The sequence below is a fragment of the Oxyura jamaicensis genome, chromosome 3 (assembly GCF_011077185.1).
Source record: "Oxyura jamaicensis isolate SHBP4307 breed ruddy duck chromosome 3, BPBGC_Ojam_1.0, whole genome shotgun sequence".
NCBI lineage: Eukaryota > Metazoa > Chordata > Aves > Anseriformes > Anatidae > Oxyura > Oxyura jamaicensis.
In genome coordinates this window covers 28,084,443-28,106,766 of record NC_048895.1, presented here as the reverse complement: position 1 = coordinate 28,106,766, position 22,324 = coordinate 28,084,443, and the positions used below count along the sequence as shown (strand labels likewise).

General features: G+C 38.3%; 1 protein-coding gene across 4 annotated transcripts in view; it reads left to right on the top strand.

Annotated features, from left to right (window-relative positions):
- Positions 1 to 692: 692 nt before the first annotated feature.
- LRFN2 (leucine rich repeat and fibronectin type III domain containing 2) overlaps positions 693 to 22,324 on the top strand; it is a 216,638-nt gene continuing 195,006 nt past the window's right edge. For 3 of the 4 annotated variants that reach the window (XM_035322010.1, XM_035322006.1, XM_035322009.1), the window contains exons 1-2: positions 693 to 753; positions 3,637 to 3,770. The gene's annotated coding sequence lies outside the window, so the exon portion shown is untranslated. The remainder of the gene's footprint in view (positions 754 to 3,636; positions 3,771 to 22,324) is intronic. The other variant, XM_035322012.1, reaches the window with a different exon arrangement.

The window sequence follows — 22,324 nt, the reverse complement described above, 5'->3', positions numbered from 1 at the left end:
AATAAAGCAGGGAAAAAATATTAATGCAGGCCAAATCATCTGTGTGGCAGGAACTCCATGACAACAGTAGCAGTCTTAAAACACAAGATTGGCGATTAATTGTCCTGCTGAGACATTTATTGCTGTTTTTGTTGGACCCAGAAGACAGTATTACTAAGATATGCAAAGGAATTCACAACAGGAAGAAGATTTTGTGACCTTTCATCAGTTACATTATACAGGACCAGGGAACTGTTTACCACAGTCACTTCCTCCTCTTCTCCTCTTAGTCATAAAACACCTCTCAGGACTACATGAGAACATGAATGATCACAATGCAAAAGAGGCAATACGGCCAATATTTTTATCACTTTACTTGTGTTAGAAGAATATTGGGCATACTAATTAAGATGTTCTACAGAGGAGCTATAAAACAACCCAATGCACTTAACAGCCTGTCTTATTGCAGTATGTAGTGGGTCAATCAGATAATAAAGAAAGAAAGATCAATTGTAGCTGTTGGGAGTAGCAGATAGGAATTACATTCAGGCTTGGATAAAGTTTTGGGCAATGACAATTTTCTAGAAATTTACTAGGCTAAGTTCCACATTGGAGTCCATTGATCAGCTTTACTGAAGTCTGCTGAGTTGTATCAGTGGCAGCCAATTGAAACTGAGGCCAGGAAATATAGTGAACCTTCAGCTCAGCTGTGCCTCTAGCCATTGGGTCTCAGCATGCAGTGAGTAGCTGGTGTCATGGTTCAGCAGGATGTCAGTGAGTAGTGCTTTAACTAACATTTTATTTTTTATTCTTATTTTTTTTCTGTTCTGGGCAGTCAGAAGTGATGCAGTGATGTTTCTGCATTTGTCTTGACTTGTATAGTGTAGTAGATGTGGCTGAGGACATATGGAGGAGGTGATGAAGCAGTTGGTGTTGTACGTCCACACCTAGGCACTGTATTTAGAAGGGGAATTAGAATCATAAAGGTTAGAAAAGACCTTCAAGATCATCTGGTCCAACCATCACCCTAATTGTTACAAGGTCCCAGTAAAAGTGGGAAAAATGCTACTGTACTCTCTAGAAAGATGTATAAAAATATAAGATTTATCAGTTTATAGGAAGTGAGAAGTATTTGTCTTCACAGGTGAATATATGATGCTAATTCATAAGTTGCAAGTTTTTAAGGAAGCAAAACTCACTGTATTTCTACTAAAAATGATCTCAGTTCCCTTATGTGATTTTCAACTCCCTGGGGAGTGGAGTATTTTGGGGAGTAGCCTTAAGACTTTAAATTTAAAAACTTATCATTTTTCTCAGCCCCAACTGTCAAGTAAGAGAGACCTCCCTGATACTACTGAATGCATGCATGCACTCAAACACACCCAGAGCATGGGCAATGAGTTTCCAACAGAGCTGACACCTGAAATACCAGCATCATGTTCAGGACAGCAGTCTGAAAGAGCCTGGGCTTTGTTACCCCCAGGGCTCCTGGGATGACTTATGCACCTGTTCAGTTAACAAAATTGCTGGAAAATGAACTGGAATAATTTGGGGTTTCCTGAAAAGGCAGGATGATAGAGAAGGCATTTATTTTTCAGGTCAATTCACGCTGAAACTTTCTATTTTGACACTTTTTCTGCAGCTTTAGATTTACTTAATAAAATTGAGTGCAAGGAGGAAGGCAGCTGTTAGCTGTTCACTTGCCTATCCCATTTACTAGCGAAACAAACAGTTTTCTCTGGTCCTCTTCCCAAGGTAAGCTAGACAGAGACCACCTTATTCCTATATTAGCTCCTCCTTTCCAAATTTACCCCTTCCCTAAGTTATGAGAAAATTAAAATCTTTTTTTTTTTTTTTTTTAAGAAGTAGAGGAGTAGAAAAACCTGTTTTCATCCAGGTTGTCTGAATTATTCATTAATCAATCACTCTGCCCCTCATTTTCTTATGTCCAGGTGCAGATTTTTATGCCTTCCTCACCAGTCTGCTAAAGGTTTGCAGCTGGGAGGTCCTGAGAAATCCTTATACTCAAATTGTGTTGTGTGGGTGTGGTGGTTTAATGCCAGTGGCAGCTAAGCACCACTCAGCTGTTTGCTCTCCCCTGTGGGATGGGGGAGAGAATTTGGAGAAAAAAAAAAAAAGAGCTTGTGGGTTGAGATAAATTATTAGGACAGAAAAGAATGTAAAATAATAATGATAATAGTACTACTAATAATAATGTGTATAAATGAAGTGATGCATAATGTAATTGTTCACCGCCAGCTGACCAATGCCCAGCTTGTTCCCTCAACCTGGCCAGACACCCCATATTAATTGTTCAGCAATTGCCAAATGGTATGGGACATCCCTCTGGCCAGTTGGGGTCAGCTGTCCTTGTTCTATCCCCTCCCAGCTCCTGCTACATCTCTAGCCTGGCTGCTGGCAGGGCAGTGTGAGAAGCTGGAAAGTCCTTGGCTTAGTGTAAGCAGTACTCTTCAACAATTAAAAACATTAGTGTGGTATCAACATTATTCTCATAATAAATCCAAAATGCAGTACCATACAAGCTACTAGGAGGATAATTAACTCTAGCTGAAACCAGGACAGTGGGAAGATCTCACCTCAAGCCATTTCAAAAATCTTTAATGGATAGCTTGTGCTCTTGACAGTTTGATATTAGAAAGTGTCATTTCACAATGAAGTGTTGGATGACAGCTCAGTCCTTCCTCATTCCTCCAGACTCAAAGACCTTCCAGCACATAAATGTAGAGTAATTTCAACTGCATCCTGTTCCTGCTTCACAGGAACAAGCTGTTCACTTTCTTCCATTGCCCAGTCTTGCTTCAGAGTTTCTGGTCACCAGTATTTCTCCCTCACTATGCTCTGCTACTGAAGCACAGCAACAACTGAAAGATGAAAGGTGGGAAAGAATGTTGTATACTTGAAATTAGATTGTTTCTAGTTCCTGCCTAGAAATTAAACAGGAATTATTCTTGAAGCAAGCCAGAACAATGGGTGAGAATATCCTCTCTTTTGGGTGATGTTTTTCAGAAGAAACTCCAGTCTCTAGCACAACAGATAATTAAAGAGAAATTTTCTTTCTGAAAAAAAGTTGCGTGTAGTTGCTTGATTTGCAAACAACTGTATATACTATCACAAGAAGGAGCTCATACCAAGGCCAGTATTTGTGTGGCAGTCCAGAAGTAAGCTTAGAGAAGAAGTTGCAAGTGGGACCAAACGCTAATGTTGTGTAACTATTCCTCATTTTGAAACTTGCGCTGCCATAAGAATGGGGAGAAAGAGTAGATAGGAAAAAACTCTATAGTAGCTTCTGTGCTCTCATTTCAATTCTAAGTCTGTTACTAGACAATACTAATGGTAGACCAAGCTGAGATGGGCATCTTGTTAATAAAATTCTTAAGACCAGATCATCAATGAGCTGAGTCTAGCAGAAAACTGTGTTATTGTGATATCCTGTGAGCAAAGTAAAAAGTTCAGTAAACAATCTAAACCTACCCAGTGCTGCTTATCCATAGCAACTGCTGGATGTCAATGTTTTTTGAAAAGGCTTTTCCCAGTTCTCACAGTGAGCTTATGTTTTGGATTCTTAATATGCACCTTGAAGTTTGAAGTGGCTGTCTTTGTTTTTTTTTTTTTGTTTTTTTTTTTTTCCCTCAGTAGGTGGCCTGGGACTGTTCTGCATGACTTTTGCTTCTGCTGTGATATCCAGTCTCAATTCTGCCTACTTATCCTTATCCTGCATGGCTTGGATCTGGAATCTGTTATCACTGGCCTATGCTTGGTGTTTGCTTCAGGTAAGACCTGTATTCTGTCAAAGTCATTCTGTTCTATTAGCCATAGTGGAATGCCAAAACTTAATCCCCTCCTCTTTCATCTATCATGTAATCCCTCTTTTGAGAAAACCTTATTGAACTAATTAAGGGGTTATACTATGCTCATAAATCTTCCACTTCTCAACTTGCACTTGATAAATTGGGCTTGGCCATAGCTTGAGAGGCAGCTGACTGCCAAGTGCAAAATACCTATCCTAAAGGCAATGTCTAGGGAATGGAGTTGAAGGTGGCCAAAACCATAATTCATGTACAATCATGGATGCTCCAGCTCCTGTAGATGACTTCTACAATGCTGCCAGCTTGTTTAATAGTAAGTAGTAATCTCTCACTAAATTATTCTCTAGACGTGGCAGCCTACTGGGTGCTGGAGGACACCACTGATGTATCTTTCTGGCAGTCCTGTGAGCAACCTGTCCAGGCTGACAGGGTGCCATCGGACTTATTTGTTGTGTATACATATAACAGCAAATAAAATGTACTCTGATAGTCTGTCAGAAGGACAGTCTGATCTATATGTGATTCTTCTTTTTTTGACATTAGTGTGCATGACTCCAGGCATGGCAAACAACTTACTATTTTGATCAAAGACTGCAAACTAGAAAATTACAAAATATTGGGAGGGGTGTGAAAATTTATTTTTGTCAACACTTCATGTTTTATATGGCTCATGGTTATTTAGCAAGGAGAAGAAATCTAACCTTACTCCAAGCCTCTTTCTGGGAGTTGCTTATTTCTTTAAGTAAAGGTGATATTTTTTCATTAAGCAGTATGGGAAGGTCATTCTTCCTTTTTTACTTTTGCAATAGTTTAGATAGTTACAAAACAAACTTTAACCAATGAAACACTTTTACCTGGTCCCTAGTCATCCAAATCTTTCTACACTTGTCTCCAAGGCTTCTGAACACTAGGTTTTGTGAATGGCAAAAACTTGTATGATAATCCTCAATTTTAACCTCGCAAAGCCTCAACATCAAGCCCCTAGTTGTGCCAGGCGATGTTAGGTTGGATATTAGGAGAACTCTACTGAAAGGGTTGTGTGTATTGGAACATGCTGCCCAGGGAATTGGTTGCTTCACCATCCATGAAGGTCTTCAGAAGACATGCAGATATAGAACGTAGTGTCATGGTTTAGTGGTGGACTTTTTAGTACCAGGTTAAAGGTTGGACTAGATGATCTTAGAGGTCTTTTCCAACCTGAATGATTTTATGATCATTCCTCTACTCACATTGTGGACTATGAGGTTAAAAGCATCCCATATTCCCTACATGGTGGAATCAAATGCTCTGTTTTTTCTGTTGGTTGCACTTGGTTAGAATGGTATTGGTGGTACCAGCATCTGATCAGAGTGGTACCAGTGAATATTGTAACAGATTACTGCATAGTTCTGCTTGCGTAATTTTCTGCAGGAGGTGCATCTATTGCCTCTTGCAAGCACTCAAATTCTCAAGGCAATACAGAAAGTACATGAAATAGAGCAAGAATAAGGTATCCCTTCTGGCTTATTCAGTTATATGAGCTAGATTGCCAGAATGCTTTGTTCTGATAGTTTCAGATTTCCCTGTGAGTGATAAATAGTTTAACTCAGCTCTACAGTTAGTTCATTTCACTCAAAACAGAACAGTAGGTCATGTGTAAATTGGTAGCTTTTGAATATTTTTTTTTTACACATTAAGGTGCTTCACAGAATAATCTCATGCCTTATTTTAAGGTTTATTAAGAACTGTACTAGTAGAGCATTTCCTTGCAGTCTCATGGGAATGTCTAGGTGAAATTCGACTCACAAGAACAACTTCAGTGAAGTTGAGAACTTAATGGGTTGAATTTGACTGCAGATTTCTGGTCTGAAAGCCATTGTTATAGCTTAATAGATCATAATATTTATGAGCAGCTTGTGAGGCAATTCCTGTACATGGGAAAATGCAAGTCAAACATCTATTTAGTGGTGTATGGAGAAGCTCTATATGTTCCAGAAATTTGCATAAATAAAAATGCCTTCATACTTCATGCTATCCCAACTTATACTTACTTGCTAAACTGTATTGCCTTCCTGTGTAGGGAAATCCATAGTTCTAGTTATGCTGTTGCTTCAACGTTTTTCATCTGCATGTACATACATGCATACAGTTCTATCACAATCTTGATTTTTGAAATGCTAACAATTGATACGGTAAGTCCTTAACTTTGTCTTTTACTTTTAATTAAAGTGTGTGTGTGGAGGAATAGGACAGGGACAGATGAGCAGCTGTGATACTCATGTTCTTTTACTGTTATGCAACTGACTTAAGCACAAGAAATTGTCCTGGCCTCACCGTACCTATTCTTATAAATAGTTTCTAGACTTACAAGTGGTACTAGGATCGTTAGGTGCACCATTACCACAAGAACTTACAAGGAAATTTTGCCTTTTCTTTTGAATATATATTTAAACAAAATACTTAGATCTTTAATCAATTAGGAATAGTAAATATTTGGACAATGTACAAGATTACCCTTAACCAAAACTGAAGGGAGAAAATAGATTGACAGCTGGACCACATGTAAAACTATTGTGGGAATTCACCTCTAAGTGAAATTTGACCAGGTTTTACTTTATCTTTTCCTTCCAATCCTGTGAAAAAGATTTTATACTATTGACTCTGTACTATCACATCAAAGGGCATAATTTAGGCCTATATAATCTTCTTTCTTTGCCCTAATCCTTCTGGTTTAGGGCAAGGATTGATATTCAGTTCTGTACACTGTTTTTCAAATCATCTTTCATCATTCTTAAAAGCTATTAGGTACTGTTCCCTCTACTGATCTGATTCTCTCCAAGTCTGCAAAATCATTGAGTCATCATCTGAAGAGGCAATTTATTTGGAAACTTGCAGAATTTCTGGCATTTTATCCAAATTCATCCTATGTAAAAAATCTTAAATTGTCAGTGGGTTGTACTTCAGGAGGGATCCTCTTAACAAATTAAGAGCTCTGCAGCTCTGTATCTTCATTGCTAGTGTGCTGCTGAGACCTGCAGGTAGTCACTAAAGCCAGAAAAACAAGAGCTGAGTGATACTTGACAAGCAGCAAATCCTGAAGGTGCTGACTTGGGTGTTATGCTAGGTAAGAGGTGGTCAGTGTCTTTTTCAGAATCAAAAGGGCCACATGCACTTGCATTTTACTTTGTCATAGGAGTTTGGCAGGATGTGAAACCGCACCTTGAGGTGAAAACACCATTGTTCTGTCAGGACAGAACCTGAGAACAGACACAATTCCATCCCAAAGGAAAATCTATGCTTCTGGTCTTTAAGCTTACTGACAGAAGTTTGCACTGAAAGCTAAGGAAGAATTGGTGCATGTAGTTCTGGATAGGCTTGCCATGTTAATATCTGCTACAGTGACTAATGTCTGTTGTCACATAACATCCCAGACAGTGAACTCTGAACCAGAATGCTGAAGGAGTCCTGGTACTGTTTGGTATTTTCTGCACTGGCAGTGAATAATACACCCCTAAATCTCATTTTTACCTAGTCTGGAAACAGAAATGGGCCTAGAATGGCTGACAGTTTTCAGACTTGTACTTTTGTCCCCAAGTAGTATTGAGATCTACTGAGATTTGAGATTGCTTTTAATGTATCTGGAATCACGCTCATCTGAGATAACTGTTAACTGGTTTTAGTCAAGACAGTATTACCAATCTGTTTATCAGAGCTGATACAAGCTCCAAATGTTATTTAGAATAACTGGTGTCTTTCCTTCAGTCTGCACAGGCTGGTGTGTAAGTTGTCAAGTAAAAGGTTTGTGCTTCCAAGAGTTGAACCTAATCTTCTTGTACAACTGTCAAGTTTTCCCCACACTAGCATGTGTTGTGTGTGGTGGTGTCTTCTAATTCAAGCAAATGGTCTGTCTCCATCTCATTCTCCGTTTCTAACAAGTATCTGGGAACTTGATCCCTCAGTTCTTGTTATCACTGCTAGCACGTTCACTGCACCAAGCCCCATTGCCTCAGGTTCTGGGCACCAGTGAGATACTAGGGGATGCTGACAGGTTATTGGACTTGTTCTCTGTCATTCTAGCTGTTATTCCTAAAGAAGCTGGCTGATCCTCAAAACAGCATGTGATCAAGACTACATGAAAGGTGGGTTAGTTCATGGGGAAGAAAATGGACTTGTCTCTTTGCTTCCCGTAGTGACACTTCAAGGGACTTCCTTTGGAACCTACTTATCATACCCAGTTTATTTTATTACATTAATATACTATTTCAGGTTAATTATTAAAATATTGCTATTCCAGGATGCCTTTTTAAGTCAAGGCTGGTTTGTAGACTCTAACTCAGTGTGGGGGTAGGACATCACCTTATCTTTGGTTTTGAAACAATGAACTTGCACCACTGTGTTCTGATGCTTACGTCTTACCATAACAAAGTGTAAGCCCATGGTTGTGCTCAGTTCTGATGGGCTGGATGCAAAACACATTTATCAGAAATTCCAGTGAAGTTGTGGTAATGCATTGTTATTGTACTTCTCTAAGAATGAGAGTGGGAATAAATTTAGAATATTATATTAGGATATAATTTTGAGCAAATTCACCTCATCTTATTTGTAAAACCATCTTATTAATTTCAGCTGGAGGAAAATTTTCCTTTTTACCCCAGAAGAATTATTTCAAAACATTTATATAGCATTATTGCACTTACAGTGCTCTACGCTGCTGAAATGCTTCTTACCTTGGTCAGTGGAGATAAGATAAATACATGGATGATGAGCCATTACTGATGAAAAAGGAAGGAGAGCATTGAAGCAGGAGAATTAAGGAGGTGCGGAGGAGCAGGAGGAGCACCAGGCCACAAGCAAATCTGGGCTGAACCTGGAGGGAAGTTATCACACAGCATAGAAGAAACTTGAATTATCTGTATGTGCCAACACTGAGGAAAAATGAGAGAGGATCAAGAAAGCAGTGTAAACAGAGGAAAGAGCAGATGTCTAATTAACCTAATATTTTTTTAGAGCAAAGCCATTCCTAAATGTCCCTGCAGAAGTGTGAGCCATTTGCCAGGAAGCACAGCTAGTTAAATTAATGTAGCAGTGATATGTTTAGAGACAATAGAGGTCCAGTTATCTTCTCACATACACCCACCTAAATCAGCTGAAATCAGAATTGCATGCATGGTAATAATTATGCAAGGAAGGAAAAGTGCTAGGTCTGTTCTGCTTAAGAATTATTTCCACTGTGCCAAGATAAAAATATATATATATTGTCTCTGCTATATGCAGACCCAGAGGTCAGGAGGAAGATCTCCCTTGTCTTGTACCCTGCCTGCTGTTGCACTTAAATCTGCAATAAAAGCATATTTTTTTATTTTTTTTTTTGGCCTGAGCAGGAGCCCTGTTTCAACACAAATGAGGTTATAGCTCAGAGCTAGGATTTACTATAGGACACTTATATGTTGGAAAAGTATAAAATTTTATATAACAATTTTGGCATAGCTTGCATGGAAATTTACAGATCATAGTATAGGTTCTCAGGCTGTTATCACCCACAAAATTCACACACTAAATCCTGAACTCTTGCACACACCTGTTAAAGAGTACCTAAACATCAGATAACTTTACCACCTTACGCTGGCTGAGGACATGTTCAAATATTTTGTTAAAGGCAGATTGTAAACGATGAGCTGTTTTGTACTACAAGTCTCTGTGAACAGCATTTAAAAAGTTGGTTGCATGCATGCAGTTGGCTGCCTGCCATTTGTCAATTGGATTTTGTTGGGTTGAGTTCCTTCAACACAGGGTTTTTTTAACATCAAATCTTTGCTGCTCTGTGTACTTCCTTGGCACTGAAATTGGTGAAATTAACAAAGCCCAGAGCATAAAAATGCCTGGAATCTTCATGGTACTATAGATGAAGATTTAATTTCTCCTTTCCCCAGAGAAAATCCATACATGTTGACACATCAAGTTTTGTGAAAAGTTAGCCGAAGTGTTAGGTTTTTGATTCCCTTAAGGTTAATGGCTCCAAGGGCTACTTTCTTAGATATTAATACCTTCCAAAAATGTTAGGTGCCTTTTCTGGATTTTGTTGTCTTGGCTCAGATGTTATCTAGGGAAAGTAGAAGCAAAACGGTTAAATATTGTGAGATTATTGGATTGACTGGGAAAAATAAACAGAGTATGAATACACATCTTCAGCTACTACTTACAAGGACATCTCTAAAATAGAGAAAATTGTCTGAAGAGTTGGGACGGATTTATAACTGAAGCCAGTGGAGTAGTCCTCAGGTGGATCTAAGACTTACAGTTTTAGCATAGAAAGCACTTGTATTAGAAAAACTATATTTAATAAAGCTCTGTTTCCCTGAAGCACTACACAGCCAGGGTCAATTTTAAAGCAGTACACCTGTATGAAGAGGTGTTCTTCAAAAACATCAAGATGGGCTTACCTATCTATTACTATTTTTCTTTAGAAAAACACTCAATATTTCAAAAATTTGTCATCCATTTGAAATAGCTCATTCTTTCCAGTAAAACATCTTGAAATGTCTGGTGTCAGAAAGGCAATTAAAACACTTGCTGCATTTTTTCAGTTAGTTGGAAAGAAAAAAAAAACTCACTAAATGAAAATCTATGAAGAAAATTGCAGGTTACTCAAAATAGTGTAGTCTGTATACTTAAAAATTAAGAGTGTCAGACTGGGATATTAACAGCATAGTCGTCTTCCCCTACCCCACAGTAAGAATGTTCTTGTTGCATTGAAATTGTAAAAATATTGCAGATTTGGCTTTTCTGCAGATCAGATTAAGCATGTAATGACCTTTCCTATGATCTATCTCTTCTGCATCAACATAACTCTGAGTGTTAGAAAAAACACACCACCATATAGTCAGCTTGATTGAAAAATCCATTTTCTGCCTCTATGATCTTTAGGTGATAAAGGTTTTCTAGCAATCTCTAACCGTGGATGTAGGGTGTTGCAGGTCTTCTGTGGTGGTTTAATTTTTCTTTACACAGTTTCAAATATCTGCTAGATTTCCATAACCATGTTCACAATATGCTGTTAATATTATTGCTAAGGTCAATTTAATTTTCTTCTGTACTAGTCTAGAAGTAATAGTTATATCCAAGAGGTCTTTGAAAGCAAAAAGTAAACAGTGTGAACTACTATTATCAAATAGCCAGTTTACAGTTTGAAGCAATTATTAATGTATAATTATTCAAAGCTAAATGCTCCTGGGTGGGATGCCAGCTTGGTGGGATTGTTTGAGATTGAGGACAGTTGGTAGTGCAGGATGCTCAAGGATAAAACTCTTCATGAATATGGTTGACATGACAGCATGATGTGTGTCAGTAGAAGTGACCTTTCATATATGCATATATGACAGGTCTTGCATTCCCTTTTCCCTTCCTGCACTGCATGAGAAGGTGCAGGGTTCTGGGAGCTCCTGCACAGGGTACCTGCTTGAATACTGCCCTCAAGAGGTGCCACTGTCCTTTGATTACTGTCCTGGAGTTCTTAAGTACCAAATAACTCAAGGTATATTTCTACATTTGTGAAAGGTAAACCTTATACAAAAAGTTTCTTTCAAACTATGCAAATTATTTAAAGGGGATGGGAAGAACATTTTTTTTTTTTTTTTTGCTATAAAAGATAGGTAATGTCACAGAACTCAGTTCATTGCACCTGTCCTAAAGCAAGGATAGATATGACTCGGTGTTGTAATTGCTGAGTCAAACGCAATCCTTTGCAACCCAGGCTTACATCCCTTGGATACTACCACTTTTCTGTCCTCTTGCTGTCGGAATTGCGTTAAACCAAAGTATTAAAAACAAAACAAAACAAACAAAAAAAAACCATGATCTGACCAAACTGCCTCCCTGAATCTAGGGAATTACAATGGAAGGCCTCCATATCAGGATCTAAAAAGAGATGAGGAGAAACTGAATTTATGGAAATATCTGCCTCATTAGGGATGATTAACATGAAGGAAGAGCTCATTTATTTGGAATGTACAGTGCTGGAGCAGATATGGGGGGGGGGGGGGGAACGTTTAGCTGGAGCAAAATGTGTTGCTGCGAAAGGAAAAGAGGAGGGAGAAACACCACTAGTTCTCAAAGAATGCAGAAAGACCAGGAGCCTCTACCTTCTGCAGAGGAGCCGTCTTAAAGACGGAACAAATATTTATTAAAGCCTTGTGGCTCTTTTTGACTTCTTCTCTGGATGAATAAATATGGACCATCTGCCCACAGACATTAAGTGAAGAACCCACCACTCCCCAAGTGTTTCCTTGCCTTCATTTGCATCTGCCCAGTTTGCCAGGGAATCTGTAGTATGTAGTGCTAGCTGGCAGTGTTTGACAGTTCCCCTCACTGGAGACAAAATGAAGAAGAAATAAGTCTTCTGTACATATCTGTTCATCTGATGTCATGGCTTAGAAACCAAGGCATTTGGCAGATGTGGTTGGAAAAATGCTATATCCTGACAGTTCCTAACCATTATTTCTAACATTCTTGCAATTGCCTTCCACATATCCTGGGGAATGTACCACATACATTAATTTCTGGGGAGACTCATAACTATGATCTCTGAATGCTCAGCAGCCAATGAGCTATGTTAGGGGAACCCAAGAGCTATCTGAAGTCTATTTTATCTCTGGTACCTGTTTTTTACAGTGTTTTATTGCCTAGCTTTCTGGTGATTTTCTTTAAAAATCAGTGTTATTTATTAAGGTGAACTAAAGAAATATCTTGATCAAAAGCTCCTGAGTATCTTTTCTGTATGGTGACCGAAGATTCAATGGGTTAGGAAAAGAAATCAGAATAATCCTGAGAACTATCAAAGGAGAAATGAACTAAACTGTTAGTGTGACCAAAAGGTATTATGTTGAGTGGTATTTAACTGAAATGTGTCAAATGAATGTTGGATGCCTGTAAACCTCACCATGCATTCATTCATTGGGAAGTTTTAACACAGCAGAGTTTTGATGAAGCAACAAATGGACAAGTTTCCAGAGGCAATTCAGACAGACTCATCTTAAGGGTAGCCACAGCAAACCTTGTGAGGCCACTCCATAAATTAATCTGATCTCATTTGTTCAGGTTACTTTTAGGAAAAGTCAGGGTCATTGCGTGGGAGAAAATTGTGTTACTGTTGCTATGCAAATCTTTTTCTAGTATCTGCAATATGTTACTGTATCTTATTTGAAATATTTAAAACATTAACTTCCAAAGAAAATTAGAACTTAAGAAAAGCATTTTGAGATAAGGAAACATGGTTACATGTCTTTTATTTTTTTTAGAATTAGATTTTTTTTGTACAAGTATTTTTAAAGGAAAAATAAAATCTGTGGTAAATACTTCAGTAAAACTTGAATACAAATACATAAACATCACTCAAATACTTCAAACAATGTTCTACTGGAAAATGAATTATAAGACTTGCCTTGCTAGCTTAGGTCTTAAATGCCCATCTTGATCAGCTTGGGATCCCTAATGTAGATAAACAGAAAAATCCTATAGCTGATAGTGGAGTTGTAGAATGTAAATATGAGTTGGAGTGACTTGAGGTTGACAGGGTAAATTCTGCTTGAATAGTTCAGAGGTGGCTGTGGGGCCAGAGTCTTTCATGCTTCTGTAAGTTTGTGCCTAAATAGGTCAGGTAACTATGAAGTTTAGAGGCATTCTTCCACTTACCAGAGCATGACAGGAAACAGGAACATCATAGCATAGCTGCAACTTTCAGTTTAAAGATAGCTAGATTTGTGACGGTGATGGTTAGCTTGTGTTGTCCTTGATTTTGTTGGCTGGACAATGTGGGAGTCTCAGAGCTGGAGTTAGAAGTGCCCCCTGTGCCTGGAGTGTCCAGAGCTTTTGGACTGCTGTTGGGAGTATTTTGTGTTGGGACTGAGAAGCATCCATGCACTTGAGGAGTCACATGGTAACAAATGTTGTACATCATGTGTAAAGGATGCTAGTGAAGAGGGTGCACTGAAGGACCGGGCTTTTCCTGATATTTTTCTGTATTATGATTAGTCTCCAGCAGCTGCTACTTTAAAGACATGAACTTTCATGAGCATCTGTTGCCACTAACAATCCTATTCCAATATACTCTTCAGAATTAGGATCAAATGGAGGTGATCGGGGAGCACTGGTGAATTCAGCAGACCTTATCCAATGTCTGAGCCTGGCTGAGACTCCAACTGTCAGTTTGATCCTTTGCTCTGGAGCTGACTCTTGCTGAGCTGCTCTTTCCTGCATGCAAGACGTGACAGCTACTTTTTTCCCTTTGTGCATAGGCTGTTTCTTGTTCTCTCACCCTGCACTGCCTTTCTTTTGTGTAGACAGCCACAAAGGATGAGGGGGACAGGTGAACTATTACCTACAGTGCAGAGGAAGCAGAGCAGCTGACTGGAAAACACAGCATAAGGAAAAGTAAAATTCTGCACTTAGACTTCAGGGAGAGGCTGGTGTTCTGTAGTGTCTTAGTTACTGTATAACAAACAGTCCCAGATGCAATGCACGTGGTACCTGTAAACCTCAGGAACCTGATGACTTAAAGGATTGTTTAGAAACTTAAATTCATTGTTATTGCAGTTCAGTTCATTGAAGGCTGTAGCTGTGGGCTGGGGTCTGGCCCTGCATGCTCCTCAGAGGATGTCTGTGGTTGTAGAGGGCTTTCCCTTGCAGTGGGAAAATTTGGCAGTATTGGTGCCTTCAGCCAGAGAGTACTGGCTACAAAGGCTCTGCTGCCATTCACTCATAATGTCTAATTACTGGCAGTGAACTGACTGCTCAGTCATGGGCAGCTGTGTGCAGGGCTTCCAGGGCATGTTAAGCTGCCAAATGGCTTCTCTGACTGTAAAAGCTGTTCCTCACAAGCAGCTGTCAGAGTAAAGGAAAATAATGTTGAGGTACAAGCGACTGAAAACAGACCTTGGTTAAATAAAATATTGCTTATGCTACAACACTCAACGTTTCATGGGAGAACATAAGTGTTGTGTAGGTCCAGGTGTCCCAGTAGATGATCTTCAACATTGGGTGTCACTGGGAGTTTTGTTAGAGCTGTGGAAAAACCATGGTGGCATGAAAATCTTGCACCTCCTTTACTCTTGCCACCTTCCAGAGACCAACTTAAGGCTGAAAGCCACAGACCTTGTCCTTTACAATTCTTTCTCTGCTTTCTTAAACATATCTCTTTAAAAAACAGCTGTTACAATTTGTGGTATTTTTGCTATGCATAACTTCCTCCTTTGAATCCAGTCAGAATCTTGGCATGTAAGCAATAAGTTCCTCAAGCTGATTTCACACTCCCTGAATGATGCTTCTTTCTCCTTTTCTACCTTTCATCTTCCTTTGTTCTATGAAACAGGGGGTCCAGATGCTCACATTTTTTGTTCAGGCTGTACACCATTCAGTAAACTCATTCCTCTCTTCACCGCTTCTTTTCCCAGTTCAGGTCTCTTCTATTTTTTATTGGCTTATAGTTGTTGTTTTTTTCTAAGCAATTGCTCACTGTTAGCATTATTGAGTCTCTTTTAGTTAAGAGATCTTATTTGGATGGCATGGCCATCACATAGTTTGCTAGGGAAGGCCATGCTGTTACTTGTTGTTCTAAATTCCTCATCTAATGGAGATTTAATAGCTTGTACAAGATAAAAGAGTTCAAAATTGGATGTGACCCAATAAAGCTGGTTCTAAGTACCTCTAAGCTTCCAGGGAGACTTAGATCCAGATTAGAAGTCTTTTGGCTCATGTTTGGAGTGTAGTCAGCAATTACTTCCATGACTGAACTCAAGCAAAAATTTAGCATGGGGTTATGTATGGCTACTTTAATCTGCTTTGGAAAAATGCCTGTTCTTATACTAGCCAAAGGCTGAGGAATTGAAAAAGTAACCTAAAGCCACCTCTAGTTCCTTAGCTCTTACACAGAATTCTTCTTTGTACACTAGAAGAATCCATTTTTCATGTGTGCTTACCTCCTTGCAGTGCCTATATTTACTGTGTTTTTGCCAGTTCTCTTGATTTCTAAGAAGTGCTGGAGATATAGAGGTCTGGAAAAAAAAAAAGTCCGAGTATCTGCACCCAGACTCCTGTGAAGACACATCCTATTTCCTAAGCCTCATCACCAAGTGGAAGTGGAATGGCCAAGAGAAGGAAGTGTTCAGATCTAGACACATTACTTCATGGAAGAGAGAGAAAAAAAAAAAAAAAAAAAAAAAAAAAAAACATCTAAAAGCATTCAAAAGAACCACCTCTCAGCTGGAATTGCTAAATCTCCAAGACAGGATATACCAAAGGAAATGACAAGGCTGGATGGGTGAGAAATGCATGATATTGAAGATAGAAGCTTGAGCAGTTTACTGAAAAACACTTATTCCTTACTAGTTTTGGTTGAAGCCCAAAAAGTTGGGGATAAGAGGAGGTGGTGAGCTGTCTCTACTGGGACCTACCAATAACAGAATACCACTTTCCAGTTCTGATGCTGAAATATTATCAGGAATTTGCTTGTGACCCATTTCTTGTCTCAAAAAAAAAAAAAAAAAAAAGTCTGCTGCATTTTTAGTAATACTTGTTGAGCTTTTGGTAGAGATGCTTACAAGTGGGAAAAAGGAGTTGTGGTTACTTATAGGATGTCCGTGTTTCTACCTTACTGTCACTTTTCATGTAAGTAAAGATAAAATATTACCCTTATAACTGAAAGAGTAACTTATGCTGCAGCCTTACCCCCTACACTTTCAGTGAGAAACCTAGTATACATGGAAGGGAATGGCAAGCAGGTAAGGGCTGTTAGTAGTTGAAACTAGAATTTTGTGTTGCCAGGAAGTTTGTGATTTTTAGGAACAGGAATATTTGCAGAGGTAATATTTTTTTCTTCTTCAGAGAAAGCATGGAACTGATTCCTAGAGGGTTAAAAGCCTCAATACTGGAAAAACATAAGACAACTGTAAAAAAAAACAAGATGTGGTAATGGCACTACATATACAGTGTTTCCATTAGTCACACTTAACACCACACCATTTGCTATGGGGTTGTTTCATTTGTCTTTTAGTAGAACTTTGTTTTTTTTCTTTTTTCTTTAGTGAAATTGCACAAGGTTATGGAGTAAAGTCAGGAGCAGAGCCTGGGAGCAGAACCTGGAAATCCTGCTTCCCAGTCCCTTATAGAACTCCAAGACCATTAAATGTAATCCTGAGTCAAGAGAACTTGCAGTCAAGACTTCCAATTAATAGCCGCCTCTCCTGAGCATGATTAGAATCTCTGTAATCCTTAAAAACATTTTATACATGCTAAATATAAATTTTCTAGGTCACAGATATGGATAAACTGATGTTCAATTTTCAATATGGGATAGCGTGTTCATCTTTGGAACTGATGGCCATAAAAATTGAGATAAATGACACGAAGGATTAAATTAAGAGACATGATTAGGCATTTAGTGCACTTTATCGTTGCCCTATGGAGCACAAGTTGAACTACTAGTTTTAAACCATATTCACTGCAGGTGGATTTCTGTTTTTGGTTAGTTCCCAATGTACTACTGGTTCTATGTCAATACATTGACAGATAACCTACATGTAAATGTTTATATATGGAAGACTTTAGATGAATATTTTTGGACTACTTTGGTTGTTAGCTATTTTACTTTGCTTGTTGGTTATGTTAGCTCTGTTGCCTGAGTGATTAACAAGAGATTGAAGTGAAAAGTAAACTGTGAATTGCAGGTAGGAACTTGCAGATGAATCATGAGACAAGTTTGAGAATTCATGAAGCAAAAGAAGGAACAAACATTTTCATAGATACTGGAATACTTATAAATTGGTACCTTGTAAGATCGGATGATATACAAAGTTGTGTATTTGTCTTTTGGTTTTCTTGTTCTTAGTGTTAACTGTCAGCTATTTAAAGAATGATCTCTCAACTCTCATGCCTGAAGCCTGGTATTGTATATTGTTTAAACTGAAGAGTGTTTTCCCATCTCCTTTCTGCTTTTTACCTGTGCTTCTTAAAGCAACATTGCAGCAGTGGGTTCTTTGAATTAATTCAACATTGTTTTCCAAATTTAGTATTGTGTACAGTAGCATCCATGTTGTCAACCTGTACTTCCATGTTTAACAAGCATTTAAAGTGGGACTCTTTTTCTTAACCACACTCTGCATTTGCCTGCAACTTGGAACTTAGTAATTAGGATCTATTTGTGAATCGTGTTTTATCACTTTCCTGTCTTGTGTCCTGTCTTGTGATGGGGGATTGGTGCCTCCAAAGCAGATGCACAATTTTGGTCAATATTTCAGATATAGTTGTATTTCATCTCCTCTAGTCAAATTTCCTAAAATGTCTCCTTTGCTGTTCCCCTATATTGAGTAAAATGAAAGACTGCATGCATCGTATACTCCTCAAACACATTTACGTTTTTAATATTACCACTATTACACGCATACTACAAGATATGGCTTGCTACTGGAAAGACCACACAGGAATAGGATGTTACTCAGTGGTTGTTTTCACTAATCATAGACAACCCTTTTGTAATTAATGTCTAAAAGTCCCCAAATTGTCTTCTTTCTCTGAATTTGCTATCCTAAACATAAACTATCCTAAACATAAGTAGTGGTATTTGGAGGGAAATAAGTGTAAGTTAGCAAGTGCACATGCATACCTTTTAGGGGAGGAATTTAGCAGTGCTGGGTGGCTTGTTTGTATCGCATGGTCTTAATCTTAAAATACCTCTGAAAAATACCCATTCTCTGTAGGAACAGTTCTGACAGGTTATTCCTTGTCAGAGTTATGAATGTGTCCCAAGTGTGAAATGCAGAAATGAGTATTTCTCCTTCAGGTACCTCATTGTGGTATTAACTAAGCACATCTCAATCTTGAGATTTCTGCTTGTAATTCTGCATGGTATGTATTATGCCATTTTTCTTAAGGATGGAGGGAGGACCTAAGACACTATCAAGACAAGAACTGATAATTACCTTTAACAGCATTGCTGGGGGGAGGTGGTGGGTAGAGAAGAGCTTCTCTGTTCTGAAAACATTTTTTCCAGTTTATTGTTGAGGCATGTCATATAACTGCAGTTTTAGAGAAATTGCCTCCCCTCTGTGATAGCTTTTCAGTGAATAAACAGGTTTTTATTCTCCAGAGCTGAGTACTTTATGCCAACCCTATATTCCCATAGGAATTCATATTCATCTTTTTTATTCTTCCCTTAGTGCTGGAGAGAGTGATTTTCTTGATTGTCACATTTGTGTGAATGAATTTGTTATGAGTTAAATTTCTTAAACTGGCCGTGAATGCTATCAAGCTGGGTCCATTAATGACAAATTACACATTACTGTTGTCTTGTGAATTTGTCAGTTGCCAGTGACACATCAATCACTAGCAGGTATTATGAGTACTATGCAATTTAATGTTTTAGGGTTTGGCTAACTGTCAGGACAAGGGTAGTATTGGCAGCTTGAGGAGGAACATAGTTGTGTGCACATAGTGGTACAGTAGGTAATGGTGCTTCCAGTATCTAGTCTTTTGTGCATCTGTTTGGCGTATTGAGAGAGACTACCGTTATGCTAAATACAGCCTCTGATTATTCCACTAAAATATTGTTCATTTGAAATGGAAAAAAGTTAACCTGAAACGAGATTTGAAAAGCATTCTGCTTATGTTATTTTGGGGAGGAAGAAGAGGGAAGAAACTGCAAACCTGGAATACTGGCAAGCACTCAGATTTCAGTGGAAAGGGAAGTTGTGACAGGGCAAAAGATGTCCATTTTTATACAGTTGATAGGGTACAAACAGTAACATGTAATGCTGCTCAAGAGTGCCAGTGGAGGAGATGGTGTGCCAAGGAAATGTAATGCTATCCCTCGTGGAATATTCAACAGCAGATGTGTACACATTCCTTGCAAAGATGAACTTTCTGAAGCTTGGCAGTTGGTACTAAGTAATCTCTTCTGCCTGTCAAGGAATTTTTTTCTGGGTCTGGAAATCACTCTGTGTACCTATTTAGTACCTGTAGGAAGCAGTTTTGCAATATTTCTTGACACAAATTGACCAAAGATGATAAAAAGGAACTCAGTTAAAATGTCTGTAGTAAGTTTCAATATAGTGGAGAAACACTTAAAGGACTTGAGTGTCTACCAGAAGGTATCCTTTTTGTATCAATTTTTCTTCCTCTGTCCAATGGCAATTTAAACAAAACTGCATTTACTAAGCATTGTAAAATGGATGAAAGATTGTAGGAACCTTATTAGTTTATGTTCAATAGGGCTTTCAGTAGGGCATGGTCAACACTACTTCTTTGTTAATATGGAATAGCTTCCCTTAATTGGACTAGAGAGTTTTCTGTCTTCAGTGTCCATGTGATTTTGTCTTACCGGCATGATAAAGAATGCAGGTGGTTCTTCACTATTACAGTTAACATGTTTCGTATTATTTTCTTTAAATATTAAGTACTTATAATGGTGGAATTTCACATTCTTTTAATTTCAAAGTTTAGACCTTGAGGACTTTAAATCTGATCCAAGACTTGCCTCTTTTTACTCAGTGGGAAGCAGCTTTTCAACTAAAAAACTTGTGCTGAATGTCTTTTTTTAAAAAAATAAATAAATAAATAAATAAAAAGACTTTTCCAATTCCCTGCTCTACATACCTTTTGGAGTTCTTTGGTTTAGTGAAAACTCAACACATTCAAATTACTTAATTTAATTACTTAAATTACTCAACACATTACAAATTACTGCATTATACTGGGAAGAACAACATAGGCAGTTAGAAAACATCTTTCCTCTAAATGAGTGGTTTCTAAGCCTGATATTCTGAGGGATGAAGCCTTATTATTCTAAAACTCAGGTTAAAAAATTTAAATGTATATCTGAAGACTGTTCCATGCAATGGATCTATATACCCTAACATAGTATCTTTATATAGGTAACAATGAACTATATTATTAGGTGGGGAGTTCTCTGTACTTTGCTATCTCTTTTCCTGCCTTCCTCCCTCAAAAAAAAAAAAAAAAAAAAAAAAAAAAAAGCTGTTCAGATTGTTCTGTTTCCTGTTGCTGTAAATAAAGCCTTACTGTAGCCTTTCTTTCACTTTCCTTGCAGTATCTTAACCAAGTGTCCATTTGCCCAGCTAGAACAATTATCCTTGCCACTAGATTCTCTTCTGCCTGCTCCTGCGCATCTCAAGTGTATCTCAAGCAGCTGTATTGACACTATTGCATGTTCTTCTAGGTAAAATGCATTTCTTCTAGGTAAAATGCATTAGTTGACTCAATCCCAGGGGCACAATAATATCCCTGTCTCTGGACAGCAGAATTATTTACTAGGAACTATCAAAGAACTGCGTATATTCTTACCTCCTCCAGCTTGACTTTCCAGTCTTATGCATTGAGGACTTTTATTCCACACATCACATATCCATCAGACAATTCACAAAACTGTTCCACCATGGCTTGGTGCTTCACCAATTAGCTGCCTTGTCACAGAATGCACTTCAGAGTCACACCTATTGCAGGTATGAAAAAGCTGTATAGGTTATGATGGTCAATATGTACTTGACCAGTAAATCTTTTCTGCAGACTTAGTTGCTGAATTGGGAACCAGTTGGAAAGAGGAAAGAATAATGTTTACTAGCTGAAAAGTCTTTTTGTGTAGGAGCAGGGAATTCAGCCTGTGTAGAGCTCCAAAGCTCTCCTATGGTGTTCACTTTAGGAAATGTCTTGTGCCCTGTAGTATTAGTTAACACAGGTGTGGTATGTGTTCACTACAACATGAGTGACTCTATTACCTGCTAAGTAGAGTTTAAATAGCAAGAATTGTGCGTTCCTGTCACAATGGCTAGAAATAGAAAACTGTCCTTCTGAGAAGGAGTTAGGAAAAAGTGGGGCTAAACTACTTTAAAATCCACTTTCCCAAGGATAAGTAATCCTTGGGAAATAATGGCACTGTGTGTGCTGGTAGGATGAATGACTTGACTACAAGTTGTTAAATTTCAAAAGAGTTTGTCTTAAAACAGACAGTGAAAAAGGTTTCACTGGTCAGGGAGCAGAAGGAAGGAATCTGGTCTCTGTTGTAGACCACAAGCCAAACATAAATGGCTAGGCTACACTATTTTGGAAAAGCAATTATAAAAGATAAATGGTATGTAGCCTGAAAAGACATGAGGGATAAAGTGATTAGTACTAGCAGGAACTCACCAGAGGGTATGGTATGTTTCAGAGATGTATAGAGTATACTGTCTGCTAAATACCTGTTACAATAGTTAAAAGCTCACATCTTTGTATTTGTTTCTTTACACAGTTACTTTTAATTGGGTTGAAGGAAACTGCATTGTTCATTTTCAACATTTTGGTATGCATGGGTGTATATTGGCATTCTGCCTTTTTTTTGTGTGTGTGCTTGATCAATAGCGAGGTCAAGATTAAAAATAGTGTGTGTGTGCCCTGGTAAGCAAAAGGGTTTGAAAACAGTGAGAAGTTGAATATGGTGGCTTTGTTACAGATATTTCCTTAAGATCTTTCACAACTCCTTTGTCACTGAGAAAAAAAAA